The sequence below is a fragment of the Dipodomys spectabilis genome, unplaced genomic scaffold (genome assembly GCF_019054845.1).
Source record: "Dipodomys spectabilis isolate Male_0828 unplaced genomic scaffold, ASM1905484v1 ptg000783l, whole genome shotgun sequence".
Taxonomy (NCBI): Eukaryota; Metazoa; Chordata; class Mammalia; order Rodentia; family Heteromyidae; genus Dipodomys; species Dipodomys spectabilis.
In genome coordinates, this window is record NW_024871460.1 from 18483446 (window position 1) to 18497500 (window position 14055).

General features: G+C 42.6%; 1 protein-coding gene across 1 annotated transcript in view; it reads left to right on the forward strand.

Annotated features, from left to right (window-relative positions):
* The window catches only part of Ncald (neurocalcin delta), a 377152-nt gene that overhangs the window by 17367 nt on the left and 345730 nt on the right, over nt 1-14055 (forward strand). The gene's annotated exons all lie outside the window — the stretch shown is intronic.

Here is a 14055-nt window from a genome sequence, read left to right on the forward strand (position 1 = left end):
GGATTACAAAAGATCTTTACTTCAAAAAATCATTCGTTAATCCAGCTATGATTTATTTTGGTATAGAGTAAGGAAGAGAGGAAGATTTAAATGTTATTTTCCTTTTTTAAAGTTACTAGCCAATTGTCTTTTTATTTTCACTTATGCTTTTTGAAAGCAAATTATACAAGGCCCGTCCATTTCTATAGAGCAAGTGGCATCTCCCATCTGTGTATTTTCCCCCTCAGCTGTAAATCAGGAATTTTATAATTGGATGATCACAGGGGGATTTTGTGTTTAGTTGGAATTAGGTGGTTATGTAGAGAACAGACCAGGTCTCTGCTTCATTCCATGGTGCTGTGGCCTGAGTGGTCCAGGTTGTTCCAAGTATCTGCAGGGATGATCGCTCCTTTGTCTCGTCTCTGCTGTCCTGCCAGGAAGGGCCACACATAGAATCTCATTTTACAGCACGAGATGCGGAGCCAATCTCAATGACTTAGCAAAGGTTATTCCTGCTTTCCGAGCCCACGGTTATCATTTTATATTACACTTATATTAGCATCCTATTTGCATTATTTCATGCTGTTCTGATCTCTGAATTCCCTTTTCAGTGATACCATTACCTTTGAAATTTCTATTCAAGCTGACTACTTTGATCACCGTTTAGAAAAATCACAGAACATTTGCCTAGAAACAAAAGGCTTTGAGCCCTTATAAAGGCCTGTAAAGGCTTCTGAGGGCTTGTAAGGGCTCCAATAGTAATTATTATTGTCATTCTTTCTCAAACATTTTTTGGTGTGTCTGCTCTGTCCAAGGCACCATGATAGAGATTGAGAGAAATACAAAATGAATGAAACCCTTTCCCATTGCTTCAAGGTTTCTGCTCACTACTTTGGCTTGGTTTAATTGAATGAAGACCTGAGGGCAATCAATATTTTTGTGATGCACTTGCCCCACCCTTGATCCTAATGAGAAGGGGTGATGTTTTCTATTACTCATGTCTAGCAGTGCCCTGAATGCTCTCTGCTATTCAAAGAACGACTGTGAGGTATTTAAGACACTTGAGGACTTGGCTGATACATTCTTTATAAGCTGAGAGGGCCTTGGAGATCTTGGTATCAGGTCTTCTATTTCTAACGGCATTTTTCAGCCTTGACATTTGGGTTATACATTTGGTCAACCAAAATCTAAAAATAAACGAGAAACTTTGAGAGATTGCTTTTCCCCTCCCTCTTGGCCGAGTGAAGTGTTTTTGTGTATTCCAAACTGCACTGTGTAACTATTTACTTTTGCATTATGTATAGAACTTAGCAACGGAGAGTGGAAATGAAAGCTCAGGGCACAGGCCGTCCCAGCTGAGGTGGGAAAGCTGGCCAGCTGCCCTCCCCCATCCTGTCCTCTGTGGCCCGTGGGTCTGCCCTGCTGGCCTCTAGTTCCTGCTTTCTGCCTTCTTCACTGGTGGCCATGTGGGGGCCAGGAAGAAGGACAGGAAGGACCTGTCCTACCCTTTCCTTATCTCTGGAGGCTTCCCCTTGTAGGTCAGTTTGGGTGGGGTAAAGGGAGGGAGGGGCAGGTTCGGCACTGGTGAGTCTCATAGGGCCAGAACACTGAGGTGCTCTCTCTGATGTGGAACTCTTAAGTGTGTTTCCATGAGGGAAAGCCACAGGAAGGTCTGGGGTTGTGCAGGACTCACCAGACAAAGCTGTCAGGTTAGAACTGTCAGGTTAGAGCGCCCCCTGTTGGGTGACCTAAGTCAGTGCTTACATATACTGTTAGGGGAGAATCTATTTCAATTTCTCAACGTTGCAGGTTGAAAATAAAGTTAGAACAGGATCAGCTTAAAAGTCGTGACTAGCTCTGAAAAAAACAAATTCCTACATGGAATGTCCTTGTACCTGAAACTTGTGGCATATGCTCAATGTGTTCAGCTCTTCTTGCCACCATTCCTTTCTGCAGCTCTAAGGATGCTTGAGTTCTCTGATTTCTGGAGGTGCAATTATACTAAATTATTCACAACATGATTTCTTCAGGGGAGGGAGGGAGGGGGAAAGACCTTGAATATAGATTAATTCTTCCATCACTGCCTTTTAGCAGAGTGCAAAACCAAATACATCAGGGTCGTTAGGAAAGGCCTTGATTTTTTTTCCCCATTAAGAAACCCAACTTCTGTTTTTAAGATAACTTTATGCCACTTTTCATACTTTGCACTCTCTCTCTCTCTTCCCACCCTACATCCTTTTCTCCTTCCTCTCCCTTAGCCTCCCTCTCCTGCCTAGGGATCAAACCTTCATCTTGCACATGCTAGCTAAACACTGTGCCAACTGAGCTACATCACCCAGCTCTTGTCTCTTATTTTCAGTGCACTTTGAGAAATAGAGCTGAAGAATATTAGGAGATTTTTTTTCCCTTGTAGAAGTAGAGATATTTAAAAAATATATATCAAAGTTCTTTGTGAGTTGATTTGTATAATCTTTAGTAAAACCAATGTATTTTTAAAAACTGGAAAGCATAGAGTAGCAGTTAAGAATGATTAAATAGTACTTATTTGGAGAGGGACAAAGTGGGGTTGTTGTGTAGTTTTCAAAGAAGGACACAAAACAGTTAAAGAGTAAAACTCTCCCGCCTCTTAGGTGAACTTTTTTTTCCATCCTCAGAAGGGGTGGACCCACTGGAAACAGGAAGTAATCATAGAACAGTGGTTTGAGTAATGAGAGAAGGGTTCTGGAATTAGCTGAGCTGTTTTCTTTAAACCAAAAAGACAAAGGGGTCAATGGAAAAACTCTTAATTCTAGGGCATTTGCACCTTTTGTGGAATGTGTGAGTGATACTGGGAACAGCTCCTCCAAGGACCAACAGAGCAGTAGAATGTAACTGAAGAAGAGGCTCTGCTTGCAGCCATGGCAGAGAGAGGGAGAGGGGGAGACACACGACGGAGGGGGAGAGATATCTTGGAAGTTAGCTTGTCAGCTTTGGTACATGCAAGTAGCTAATTTTGAGGAGTCAGGGTGGGATTCAAGGGCATGTGGGCATTCTACACAAAGGAGAATGAGAGCAGGCTTATGTCCACACATCTGAACACACTACACACCAGAGACACTTTGCTGAGCCATTCACAGCTAAGATTCTCTCCTGCTGAAGAGAATTTTACACTGTAGTCTTTTCTGTATGGAACCAATTTTATATGTATATATAAGCATATTGATTTCAGTGCACCATGTAATAAATTAGTGCTATAGATTGAGCTTCCACAGGAGCACTAAGATATTGCTCAAATTAATTCCAGTAAAAGGGCCATTGTAACAATGATTAGTTCTTCAGAGAATCTTTTCTCCAACCTTTCTTCTGCAGGCGGTGTGATATTATTTCTGTTCTCCTCAGCAGAGGCAGGTTTAGACTCTGTGTCCTACAGTGTGTGTGTAGTAAATAGGAGCCAGGACTTGCATGCTGGCAGTGAAAGCCTGGTCTCTGCTATACCCTGGAAAGGACTCCATGACTCTGAGTCAAAGTGAGCTGCATCCTGGGAGGCCCCCGGAACAAAGGACTGGGAAATTCAGAGTAGAATTTTTCTTTTGTTTAGAAGTCATGTGGTTCCTGTCCAACGTACTTCTCTCCTTTTCTCTCCAGTCTTTTCCTCCTTTTCCTTCATCTTATACATAGAGCCTGAATAATCAACCAGACCCCTAAGGCCTGAGCATCTCTTGACTCAAGTCAATAAGCAAGAGGTTCTTTTGGTTCAGCTCATTGAGCTAAAGCCACCGGTGCTGTTGGAACTCTACCTTTGGATGGGTGTTCACTCTTGGTCCATCATGTTACACACTTCCTTAGGGCCCTTTTTCTGAGCTGGGGATAGTGGGTATGACAGTACACTTTGGGATAAGTTGATGGCTATGGCCAAAAATTAACATCTTCAGCATAAACTATTGTTTTTGGTTGGTTGTGGGGGCTGAACTCTGGGCCTGGGCACTGCACCTCAGCTCTTCAGCTCAAGGTTAGTGCCCTACCACTTGAGCCACAGCACCACTTGTGGCTTTTTTCTGCTTATATCGTGCTGAGGAATTGAACCTAGGGCCTCATGCATGCAAGGCAAGCATTCTACCACTGAGCCAACTCCCAGCCCCATAAACTCATTTTATATCGTGCTAAAACATCTTCATTATCTTTATAAAGTTTGAACTTAAAAGTATCAATATCAGGCTGGGAAGGTGGCTCAGTGGTAGAGCGCTTGCCTTGCATGCATGAGGCCCTGGGTTCGATTCCTCAGCACCACATAAGCAGAAAAAAAAAAAGCTGGAAGTGGCACTGTGGCTCAAGTGGTAGAGTGCTAGCCTTGAGCTGAAGAGCTGAGGGACAGTGCCCAGGCCCAGAGTTCAGGCCCCACGACCAGACCAAAAAAAAAAAAAAGTATCAATATCTATAATCTATTCTACTGTCAATGAGTTGCAAATAGATAACAAAACTTAATTCCAAAGGTCTTAGGAAAATGTCAGGTTGGCCCATGTAACTGTAAAGGCAAATCTAGAAATGATATCAGAAATCTCTCCTGCCATTTCTTGGCTCCATGATCTCTCAATTGGTTTCATGCTCAGGTGGGCCTTTACTTCTTTATATCAAGATTCTACAAGAATCCTCAGGCTTATCTGTTAGCTGAGCTACCCCAGTAAGAGATCTGCTTCCCTGCAGCTCCAGAAAAATTCATGTTTTATTCACATTGAATGAATTATCTCTCAACTAAACATGGTAGCCAACCTGATTGGTCTGGATGTTGACCATCCTTTGCAAGTTATCCCCTTCCCTACCGCAAAGCTGGAGAGTGCAGTCTTCAGTAATACTAACCAGGATATTAGTAGCAGCAGAAATAGAAATGGATGCTGTCCAGGCAGAAATAGCCCTTGTCATGAGTGACCATTTTCAGGTTTATTTCAAGAAACTAGGCATTCATAATAAAGATTTGGGGTTGCAGAAAAAGTAGGCTGGGCCATAGTTGTGTTCTTATTTTGACAAATCTATAGAACCAGAATATGCCAATGACTGAGAAAAGCCTAGATCTTCTGTGTTTTTCAAGTTGTAATCATGAGAAAGCGCTACAAAATGACATCTTTTTGAGAAAGCCAGTGGCAGAATAGTCTTAATATATTTAAGTTTTGATCAAGTAGTAGGATAAGACTTGAAAGGCTCTTGCTAAATGCCCTCTATTTGAAGTCTAAACTGTTCTGGCACCGAAATGACTTTAGTGAATTACATGAAGGCTTTGTGTAAAGCCTTAACAGAGCTGCGGACTTAAGACCCAGTTTATCCAGCTAAGGATTCAAATGCCATGCTGATATATTAATGATCTTAATTCTGGGAAATAATTACTTAGGGTTTGAAAGTACTTCATAAATCAGCAATTTTGAATCCCATGGAGGTCGCAGTAGTAGAAAATATAAATTGATTCTATGCAACCTCAGGTATTGGGTAGCTGTGTTTGTGTGTGTGTGTGTGTGTGTGTGTGTGTGTGTGTGTGTGTGTGTGTTAGTGTCATTTTGGGCTAATGGAATCATTAGACTACTTTGTTTCTTCTACCTGATGCAATGATCCCAGAAGTCCCTTGGGATAAATTATCAGCTTTTATTGCCTGTTCATGTTTTGCTAATGGTTGTGTCTTTCATTCACTTATGTAAAATGTTGAATTTATCGGCTTAAAAAAATAGTCTCTTCTATGCCAAAATGTGTTTTTCTTCTTTTTATTTTCTGGCTTGGTGTGATTTACAAATGGGGCCCACTCTGGCTAGGGTAAGTCAAGGTATGAATGCTACTAGCTACAAATGGAAGCTTTGAAGACAGTCATCAGAATCTTCCAATGGTATAGTTTGCTTGTTAGGTGGATGGTAGCTATACATGTGGCCCAAACTTGTGGAACACAGGGATTTGGGGAGAGGTAAGGACATATCTGGTCAGATGACCACTAAAGTTTCCCGAAGGGAGGTGTTTTATGTGAGGCATCATGGGGGCCAGAGTGCTGCGGGAAGAGTGGCTGAAGGCCAAGGACAAGAACTCTGCCATCTGACCACCTGATCCTGAGTCCTGTTAGCGGCACATTAGTTGTGTGATGAGGGCTAAATTATGTTACACTTCTGAGACTTCATTTCTCTCTCTCTTTCTCCTCTCTTTCTTTTCCTTCCTTCCTTCCTTCCTTCCTTTCTTCCTTCCTTCCTTCCTTCCTTCCTTCCTTCCTTCCTTCCTTCCTTCCTTCTTTCCTTCCTTTCTTCCTTCCTTCCTTCCTTCACCTTTTCTCTCTTTCTTTTTTGTTGGTCATGGGGCTTGAACTCATGGCCTGGGTTCTGTCCCTGAGATTTATTTGCTTTGAGATACAGCTGCACTCAGGTTTTATGTGGTCAATTGGATATAAGAGTCTCATGGACTTCCCTTCCCGGGTTGGCTTTGAATTGTGATTCTCAGATTTCATCCTCCCAAGTAGCTAGGATTCCATTCATGAGCCGCCAGCAGCCAGCAAGCCCTCATTATTAATTAATTAATTAATTACTTTTTGCCAGTCCTAGGCACTGTCCCTGAGCTTCTTTTGCTCATGGCTAGCACTCTACCACTTGAGCCATAGCACCACTTCGGGTTTTTATTCCTATTTATATGGTACTGAGGAATTGAACCCAGGGCTTCATGCATACTAGATAAGTACTCTACTACTAAGCCACACTCCTAGCCCCAAGCTCTCATTTCTTAAAAGAGATGTGAATAAAAGCACCTGTCTCTCAGTATTAAGGAATCAAATGAGACCATGCATGTGAAACTTACAGCATGCCCTGCCTGTAGCACTGCTTTGTAAGAGCTAGTTGCTAGTATTTCAGCAAGCAGAGCATGGGGTAGGGAGTGCTTGTGGTGGAGAGAGGTAGTAATCATATGTGCACAGGTATGAACCACGTGCAGGGACAACTGTATGCTTGGTCTAGAGCCTGGTTGATTGAGGTTCCCTTTATCTGAGTGTATTCTCCTTCCCTCCCTCCTTCCCTCCCTGCCCTCCCTCCTTTCCTTTCCCTTCCCCTCCCTCCCTCCCTCCCTTCCTTTCCTTCCTTGGCATTCCTGTCTCCCCTCATTCTCCCCTCCCCTTAGTAATATGAACACTACCATTTTAGCCACGCTTCTTGCTCTTTTTGAGATGAAATCTTACTCTTTCTGGACTGGCCTTAAACTCATGATCTTCTTGCCTCCATGGAGTAGCTGGGATTACAGACCTGTATCACCACACCCTGCCTATGTCTGTGGTTTTTTACAAAGAAGTCTCCCCTTACTGGTTTGATATCCCAAAGTGGTTTCAAAGCCAAATAGAAGCATATCCTGATGCACGTAATAGTGTGTTGGTCATCATACAGAAGGAAACGAGCCTTGTGCTTTATCAATCAGTGCCTTGAGCATCTGAGTTAGCGTGAGTCAGTCCCCCAGAGACTCATCACCCCTGAACAACCCGATAAAATCAGATTCTTGAATGTGCAGAGCTGAGCACCAGGCATTGGACCCATGGTGACCCCTCCAGGGTGTGGACATTGTTAGACATAGCTAGAAACAGAAAGTTGGCCCGTCTCTTTCTTCCTCCTTCGCCTTGCCTTTAAACTTTTATAGGGCAACAAACTGATTCCCAAACATCTGGTGTGATCAGAAAGCGCCTGGAATGTCCAAGGAAGGCATTTATGAAATGTTGCTTCTCCTTCACTCTCTTCCCCTCCCTGTCCCCTCTCTTCCCCCTCCTCCAATTTCGGCTTTCCTATTTCCTATCTCATAGCTTTCGTGTGTCAGAAATCCAGGAGGAGCTTATCTAGATCATTTTGGTTCAGAGGCTCTCATGAAGATCCACTTTCAAGATGGCTACCCCCCCTCCCCCATGCCTGTTGGTGGAAAACCAAGTGTGGTTGTGAGAAGAGTGCTTATGACCTAGTTCAAAGGCCGGGGGCAGGAAGGGGCATGGACCTGCAAGTGGAGCTCAGGTTTGGACTCCTGCTTACCATGTGTGGGTAGACAGATCTGTGTACTGAGCCACAGGTGTCTTCTCTGTGTGGGGAAGATGGAATCTGAAGGAATCTGAAGGAATGCCCTCTGGCATTTCTGGCAGCTTGGATGCTGAGATCCTAACAAGGTTAACCCAGAGAAACAGGGGTGTGCACATCTTGGCACAAATTGTTTCCTTTCCTCAGAGCTCAAGGGGAGCTGTGTGGTAGACACCGCTTCCTCCTGGATCCAGCTATTTCACATTTGCACTTCTAGCTGCTCACTTGACATGTAAGCTGGGTAATACTTGTGTGGTTTATGGAACAAACTGATGCCTTATTCTAGAATTGAAAATAAAGCCAAGTAAGAGTTAAAAGATGAAGAGGAAGAAAGGAAGAGAGACCAGTTGGGTTGTTTGAGTTGAGAGTTAGTTGTGGAAAAGTAGACAAACATACTGTGTGTGTGTGTGTGTGTGTGTGTGTGTGTGTGTGTGTGTTTGTATGCCAATACTGGGGCTTGAACTCAGGGCCTGGGTGGTTTCCCTGATCTTTTTTAAGTTCAAGACTAGTGCTGTATCACTTCAGCCACAGCTCCTTTTCCAGCTTTTGGTGGTTAATTAGAGATGGGAGTCGCAGGGACTTTGCTGTCCAGGTTGGCTTTGAACTGCAATCCTTAGATCTGAGCCTCCTGAGTAGCTAGGATTGCAGACATTAGCCATTGGTATCTTGTACACTCTTTACTTTCTAATTCTAATTTTTAAAATTATCTTTAATTTTATGAGTCACTTCATGAGTATACTGCATCTTGATTGATGCTAGCTCTTTTGTTGTTCTCTACCCGCTCTCCCAACACCTCTCATCTCTTCAGAGATACAACTCTCATGTCTTATCTACACTGGACCCTTCACGCTACTGTGCATTTCCAAGCTATGTTGAATTGAATTGACAATAATTAATTCAAGTCCCATACTTAATCTTTTTTTGCTTTATGTATACAGTATAGAAATAATAAGATAAACATAAAACAAAAAATCCATTTATCCTGAGGAACAGATGATGTGTTTTAAGAGCTAAGAGTTTTCCAGTCGCATTTATTTAATAGTGACTCATGTGAGTTCATTCTAAGGTGACTTATTATTAGAAGGGATCACTGCCTCACCTCCAACTTCAACTTCATGGGATAGAAACACCAATTTTCTTTTACAATCAGTCCCCACAGCCGTCCGTGAGAGTTAAGGGGGCTAATACTGCTTAGTTGCCCCCCCCCCCCCCATTACGTTGGATAAATGCTGCTCACATCATCATTACTGTATGTTCTTCAATGGGGCATTCATTACTTGTCTGAGACTAATGTGGGAATCTGTTACACTGGCTAACAATGAATAGCCTCTTCTTATGGTGTGTAGAAGAGTTCTAAAGGTTCTCATTTTAAGTAAACAAAAGTAAAACACACTGATTCCCCTCCCCCCAGTTTCCTGACTCATGGCTCCCAGTGTCAGGTTGAAATACATCCCCATGTCTGCCTTCATGAGTGCACAGGATGGCAATGCAGGCTGCAAAGAATTCCTTACTGTTCAGGATGCGGCTTTCTCCTCCGAACCCAGTGCCATGGTCCACTGTGTACATCACAAGGTGTCAGCTAGCGGCTGGAGGATATGCTTTCTTCCATCCATAGTGCTTTAAAACCTTTACATTTTGTTGCCAATTTAAAAAAAGAGGTCCCTTTCTTCTCCCCTCCCCCTCCTCCTCTTCCTCCCCCTTCTCTTTCCTCCCCTTCCTCCCCCCTTCCTCCCCCCTCCTCCTCCCCTTCCTCCCCCTCCTCCTCATTGTCCTCCTCCTCCTCCTTCTTCTTCTTCCTCCTCCTCCTCCTCCTCCTCCTCCTCCTCCTCCTCCTCTTCTTCTTCTTCTTCTTCTGATATTGGTGTTAGTATTGGGGTTTTAATCAGGGCTTCATGCTCTTCTTCCTCCCCCTCCCCCCTCAAGGCTAGTGTTCTACCATCTGAGCCACATCTTCACTTCTGGCTTCTTGCTGGTTAAATGAAGATAAGCATCCTGGGTTTTTTTCTGCCTGGGATGACTTCAAACCTCAGTCCTCAGATCTCAGTCTCCTGAGTAGCTACGATTTACAGGCATGTGTCATGGGCGTCCAGCTAAAGGAGGATATCTTATAAAAAGATGGCTGTCAGTCTTCTCTTTAAAAATGACCTGCAGCTAGCTGGGTGCTGGTGGTTCACACCTATAATCTTATTTACTTAGGTGGCTGAGATCTGGGCATTGGGATTGAGGTTAGAAGCTAGCTAGGGCTAGCTATCTCCAATAATCTACTCAGAAAAAGCTGGAAGTAGCACTGTAGCTCAAGTGGTAGAGCAGTAACCCTAGAGCAAAAGAAGCCCTAGAGCAAAAGAAGCCCCCAGGACTGGTGGGTGTGAACTTGCCCATGCATGCACACGTGCTTACACACACACACACACACACACACACACACACACACACACACACACACACACACACACACAGACACAGAAATGCGTGTAATACTGGGACCAGTTCCTGGGTAGTGGCAGTTGGTGAGCTGAGCAAGGCTTGTCCTCTTTAGAGGGGGCACATGTACATTCTGTACCGGTTAAACAACAGCTCTCCTTTCCTCCCATGCCCCTGGAAACCACTATTCTACTTTCTATCTCCCTGAGTTCAAATATTCTAAGTACTTCATCTAATTAAGATCGAAGCATTTACCCTTTTGTGATCAGCTTATTTCACTTAGCACAATGTCTTTAGAATTCTCCACATTGTAGCATGTGCCAGACAGTTTCCTTTTTAAGGTTGCATAATAGTCTAATAGTTCTTCCTACATACATACAGCATTTCACTGATTCATTCATCTTCTGTCAATGGACACTTTCATCTTTTGGCAACTTCAGGCATTATATTGTAAATAATGGTGGTGTGAGTGAGGATTTCGGAGTTTCTTTTTTCTTTCTTTCTTTCTTTTTTCTTTGCCAGTCCTGGGGCTCGAACTTCAGGCCTGGGCGCTGTCCCTGAGTTGTTTTTACTCAAGGCTAGGACTCTACTACTTGAGCCATAGTGCCACTTCTGGCTTTTTGTGCTTATGTGGTTCTGAGCAATTGAACTCAGGGCTTCATGCATGCTAGGCAAGCACTCTACCACTAAGCTACATTCTCAGCCCAAGTTTCTTGGTTTTTAGGTTGCAGTTTCTTTTTTGTTTGTTTTTAGATTTCTCAGTGGTTCTTTATCTAAGCCCTGTTAGCTTTTGCTTTTCTCACTGGTTCTCACTATACTGAGTGCTCTGGAATGGGTTTCAGCCTAATAGGTTCACTTTCTGGAAAGTGCCAGAAAGTATTTTTCAGGACATGTCAGGAAAATGACTTAGATTCTTTAACATTGTAAAAACTAGTTACTGTGGGATTTTCAAGATTTAGTTCACATTAATAAAAATGTCAGGAAAGAACATTTTGTGAATTATGTAACCTTGAATTTAGTTATAAAAAGCTCCTATTTGAGAAAAAAATATCTTTCCACATATTTGATTTTCTTGATCTGAGTAAGCTTATTCATCTTATTTTGATGTCTATGTTTGTTGTTGATATATGGGAACTATGAAAATAATTTGATCTTATTTATGAAATTTCAGGTGACTTTAAGCTGGGAGATGTAATTTTTTTCACTGAGTGCAAGTTTAACATTAAATAGAGATTTTGTTCTTTATCTGGAGAGATTGTTATTTCTGATTTTTTTTTTAAATTAGGGGCAGCACCAGCCTAAATATCATTATCTAACACAGGCATATGGCACTTTGATTTAATTATTATGTAAGCAAAACCGTGATGTCAGCTCAGAGTTTTAGAAACCTAGGCATTAGGCTAGAAGTTTCTTGTTAATATTATTTATTTACTATGTTGAACTAATGCAAATAGGATATAGCTATCGTGTGTTTTTTTTTTTTTCCTTTTGGGACAATATCTTCCTGAATAACACAGGCTGGCCTTGTACGTGTGATCCCTCTACCTATTCCTAAGTAATATAACTTTACTTTTTTTCCCCCTGGTCTTAGGGATTGAACTCAGGAAGTCAGGGCCTGAGCACTATCTCTGAATCTCTTTGTGCTAAAGACTAGCACTTGAGCCACAGCCCCATTTCACAGTCTTTCCTGCCTGGGCTGGCTTCAGACCAGGATCCTCAGATCTCAGCCTCCTCAGTAGCTAGAATTACAGATGTGAGCCACTGGCACCTGGCTTAACTTTTTGAAATTAAGAGTGCAACTAACATTGCACAGAGACTATGCCAAAAGGAATCAAGCCATTTTCTTTTCTTTTTTTTTTTTTCCGCCAGTCATGGGGCCTGAACTCTGGGCCTGGGCACTGTCCCTCAGCTCTTCAGCTCAAGGCTAGTGCTCTACCACTAGAGCCACAGCGCCACTTCCAGCTTTTTTGCTTATGTGATGCTGAGGAATCGAACCCAGGGCCTCATGCATGCAAGGCAAGTACTCTACCACTGAGCCATCTTCCCAGCCCGAATCAAGCCATTTTCAATGAAAATGAAAAATGTGAATATACAAATAACTTGTCATATAAATCAAATCATAAATCCTTTTTTAATGGTTATTGTAAGGTCTGCCCTGGGCCATACAGGCCCTGTGCAGACACCTCCCTACCTCTTGGCTAAGTTTCTGCCCAGTATCTGCATTACCTAGGTAACTGGCACACCTGGAAGCATTCACCTCCCTCTCCTGCCAGGTCACATCCTGGGCCACCCCATCATGCCCTCCATCTGACCATAGGTGGTCCCAGGCCCTGAGGTCACATCCAGACCCAGTGTAGCCACACCTTTCCCCTACCTGGCCACACCTCTTCCTGTGCCTGTCCTAGATAAGTCCTGTCCCTGGGGCATGTTGCCCCTTTTCAGCCATGTGTCTCCACCCTGCACTGCGGGGGCAGCAGTTCAGTAAATAAGCTTCTTTTCCTGCCTGAAGACCATGTGGGGTTCTCTTCATCAGCTATCTAATGAAACCTACCTATTTAATGTACCTTACATTTATTAAGGCTGGACTCTCAGAAATGCTCTTGCACTATGTAACATTTGTTTTCGAGCCTGACTCCAGCTTTACTGTTTCCTTAAAGGCCTTATGATTATATTTGCTCTTTAAAAAGTTTTATAAACCAGTCTTTTAAAGTAATGCAACAAGCCTCTATGTGAATGACTGAATTTCAACTGTAATCACCTTTGTTTGTTTTCTATGTACTTATAGATATGAAGAAGCATGTTAATCTCAATGTAAGGAACAGGTTTTTTTTTTCATCTCAAATTGGCTTACCTATCAATTGGCTTATTTCACTTAGCATAATGCCTTCAGGGTTCTCCATATTGTAGTATGCCTCATACTTCTGTCTGACATGTGTCAAATTGGAGCAACCTTATATCTTCATAAGGACATATTATCTGGTGATAAGGATTTGGCATTTCTATTTACTTGTTTTAAAAATTAAAATACACTCAAGATAGATAAGATGAAATCTCTTAAAGTTTAGATCAAACATTCTTATCTCATCTAAGCATGTTGTAGTTTAGAATGTTCCCTTCTTATCCCCAGGATCCTGTTTTGTGAATGTCTAAAGGGGTTCATTTTCCTGTGGCAAGTCTTGGATTGATGATGTAGCATGGACTTGGCAAAAGAGGGACTTTTATTCTTCATAATGGTTTTGTTAGCAAGTGATAGATATCTAACTCAAAGTGTTTAAACAAACTAGCACTGAATGCTGGTGGCTCATGCCTGTTTATCTTAAGCTACTCAGGAAGCTGAGATCTGAGGATTGCAGCTTGAAGTCAGCTCAGGCAAGAAAGTCTTTGAGACTCTTATCTCCAATTAACCACCAATAAGTTGGAAGTAGAGCTGTGGTCCAACTGGTACAGTGCTAGCCTTGCATATAAACATTCAAGGCTAGTGCTCAGTCCCTGAGTTCAGCCCCAAAACTGGCACAAAAACAAATGAACAAACAAAAGACCCCTTGAATTTCTGTTGCCATGATGAGGAGTGATGGGAAAGATGTATATGTATGCAATAAGACTTCTCTGGGATAAGGAAGTC